The following is a 2,962-nucleotide window of genomic DNA, read 5'->3' as shown; positions in this document are numbered from 1 at the left end:
ATGGCCCATGCGCCTAGGGTGAAGGGGGAACCCTAAGGAAGAGTCCCAAGGAGGGAAGGCACCTCCTAGGTGCCTTGGGGGGGAGGGAAACCTCCCCTGGCCGCCGCCCCCTCCTCAGATGGGATCTGAGGGGGCCGGCCCCCCTCCCCTTGGGCTCCCTATATATAGTGAGGGTAGGAGGGCCTCTTGACACACCCCTTATGCCTTTGGTGCAGCCCCTCCCTCTCTCTAAGTCCTTCTCCTCTCCCGTGGTGCTTGGCGAAGCCCTGCAGGATTGCCACGCTCCTCCACCACCACCACGCCGTTGTGCTGCTGCTGGATGGAGTCTTCCTCAACCTCTCCCTCTCTCCTTGCTGGATCAAGGCATGGGAGACGTCACCGGGCTGTACGTGTGTTGAACGCGGAGGTGCCGTGCGTTCGGCACTTGATCATCGGTGATTTGGATCACGACGAGTACGACTCCATCAACCCCGTTCACTTGAACGCTTCCGCTTAGCGATCTACAAGGGTATGTAGATGCACTCTCCTTCCCCTCGTTGCTAGTCTCTCCATAGATAGATCTTGGTGACACGTAGGAAAATTCTGAATTTCTGCTACGTTCCCCAACAGGGGGGGCCCGGGCGAGCGATTTTGGCGCGAAAGCGGATGGGCTCGCCAAGTTAGCGAGACGCTGCTTTGTCGCCCTCATCGCCTTGGTTCCCGCAGGAATCAACGCGAAGGCTGCCGCGCTGCCGTGCCGGTCAGCCTCCATTGATGCCTCATGGGCGGCGCAGTGAACGTGCGTGAATGCGCCGCGTCGCGCGTCCAGCCACGCGTCGCCCGGCATGCAGGCCGTCGCCGCCCGGCGATGGCTATAAAAGGCGACCTCCCCGCTGGTGGACGCCACAGCTCTCACTTTCCCCCCTGCCTGGTGTAGATAGCGACACTCCCCTCTTCCCGCCGACGAGAAAGATGGCTGAGAGGTGCCCAGGTGATGACGCGGCGACGAACGGCTTCGGGCGCCGCCACCTCCAAAAGGCGGAGGCACGGCTGCTGTACGAGGCGGAGTACCCGGCGCCCCCAGACATGAAGGTGTCGGGGACGTGGAGGCTGAGCGCCGGTGGCGTCCCGGTGCCCCCGGTACCCGAAGGGGCGGCGCGGCAGGCTCAGATCGCTCGAATCCGCTCGTCCCTGACGGAGGAGCGGCGGAACAAGCTGCGCTACGCCGCCGACAGCCACACCCTCTGGACCATGTACTTCCAGCGCCGCCGCAAGGAGCAGACCGCCTCCAACAATGGTGTCATCCTGCGGGGGCGCCACAACGCTGACGGGCGGCGCGAGTGGTGGGGCGTGCCCGACCGCACCCTCGAGGCCGTCCTCGACCACATCGAGTGCGGCAACGTGCCACGCCTCGAGTACCCACCGTGACCGTCCTTCTCTCGCGCCGCGATAGCTCCTGGACGCCGCGACGGATGGAGCCGGGGTCTTCCTGGTCGTTGGGCTCCGGCTCGCCGGCCACGCTCCGCCCCGTCAAGCCTGAGCCGGAGAAGACGCCGCTCGGGCGCCGCACCCGCAACGGCTCTCTCATCATCAACGAGGGTGCCCAGCCCACCCCGCCTGCTCCGGCTGCGGGGAGGCGCTCCCTCCGCCTGGTCCGGCCGAAGCCCGAGCCGGGGCTGCTCCCGGTGAAGCCGGAGCACGTCGAGATGGCAGCCCCCGACGACGAGTCTGCCTTCAAGTGGACGAAGGAGGACTACGTCCGGGAGCAGGTCCGTCGCCAGCGACAGGCGTACGCGGAGCTCCAGGTTCGGCGCCACGGGCGCGAGGAGGGCAGCGTCATCGTCGTCGACAGCGACGAGGAAGACGAGGCCGGGCCGTCCAGCGCGCCACCACACCTAGGCGACCCTGGCCAGGGCTGCTGCAGGGACGGCGCCGGTCCAAGCCAGCCGCGCGACGACGACGACGACGACGATGATGGCGACGGCGGCGACTACACCCGCTTCTACAGGCTTCTCGGCATGTAGACGACGGCGGCGACGGCATTGGCGGCTAGGCGTAGTTTGGCGTAGTTCAGGCGTAGTTCAGGCGTAGTTTGCATGTTTTGATGTTTTCTGTTCAAATTTCAACGAAGTTTCGCTGAGTTTGTGCAAATGTCGCTGAGTTTGCACATATTTTCGTACGCGACATCGCCGAACCGGGGCGACCTGTGGGCCACGACTGGGAGCTAGGTCGTCCCCACGCGCCAATCTAGCGCCGGCTCGCCCCCAGGAGGCTCATTTTCGGCGTACTGGGGCCGAATGGCTGGAGATGCTCTTAGTGACATGAGGAGAAGCTAACGCAACCCCCCCTCGCTCCCCACGCATGAACTTGGGCTGGCCCACGTGCGACGAGTGTCCTTCCTTTTTTCCTTCTTTGTTTTATTTTTTATTTTTTGCCTCTTTATTAGTTTTTGAAGATTCCAAAAAGGGTACGAATTTAAAAAAATGTTCATTAATTTTTAAAAAGTTTTTTAATCACAAATTTTAAAATTGTACCTGGTTTCAAAAGATATTCTGGACTTTGAATTTTTTTGCGAATTTGGAAAATGTTCTCACATTTCAAATAATGTTCAAAATAATCATGAACCTTTTTAAAAAAATCATTAATTTTCAAAATGTTCGCAATCCATAAAATGTTGGTTAAATTAAAATAATATTAGTTGATTCTAAAAATGTTCACACATTTCAAAAAAAATCATGAATTTCAAATATGTTCCCAAAATTGTAGAATTTCAAGATTTTTAAAAAAATGTTCATTTAATAAAAATTTGTTCCAAAATTTCAAAAAATATTCGCCATTTGAAAAATTGTTTCCAAACTCCAAAAAATGCAAAAAATTAAAAAAATGTTCCCAGATTTCAATTAAAATTTCAAATTTTAAAAGTTTGGGAAATTAGAAAAATGAATAAAAACAAAAAATGATAAAGTAAAAGGAAAGAAGAACA

At 56.4% G+C, this 2,962-nt stretch overlaps 1 pseudogene; it reads right to left on the bottom strand.

The window, feature by feature from the left end:
* Window positions 1-1,484: 1,484 nt before the first annotated feature.
* LOC147976843 (uncharacterized) lies at window positions 1,485-2,302 on the bottom strand (annotated as a pseudogene).
* Window positions 2,303-2,962: the final 660 nt, after the last annotated feature.

This window comes from Triticum urartu, chromosome 4A, assembly GCF_056163025.1.
Source record: "Triticum urartu cultivar PI428250 chromosome 4A, HENAU_Tu73, whole genome shotgun sequence".
NCBI classification, from domain to species: domain Eukaryota; kingdom Viridiplantae; phylum Streptophyta; class Magnoliopsida; order Poales; family Poaceae; genus Triticum; species Triticum urartu.
Note: the sequence above shows the minus strand (reverse complement) of the source record. Positions and strands in the feature narration are given on the sequence as shown.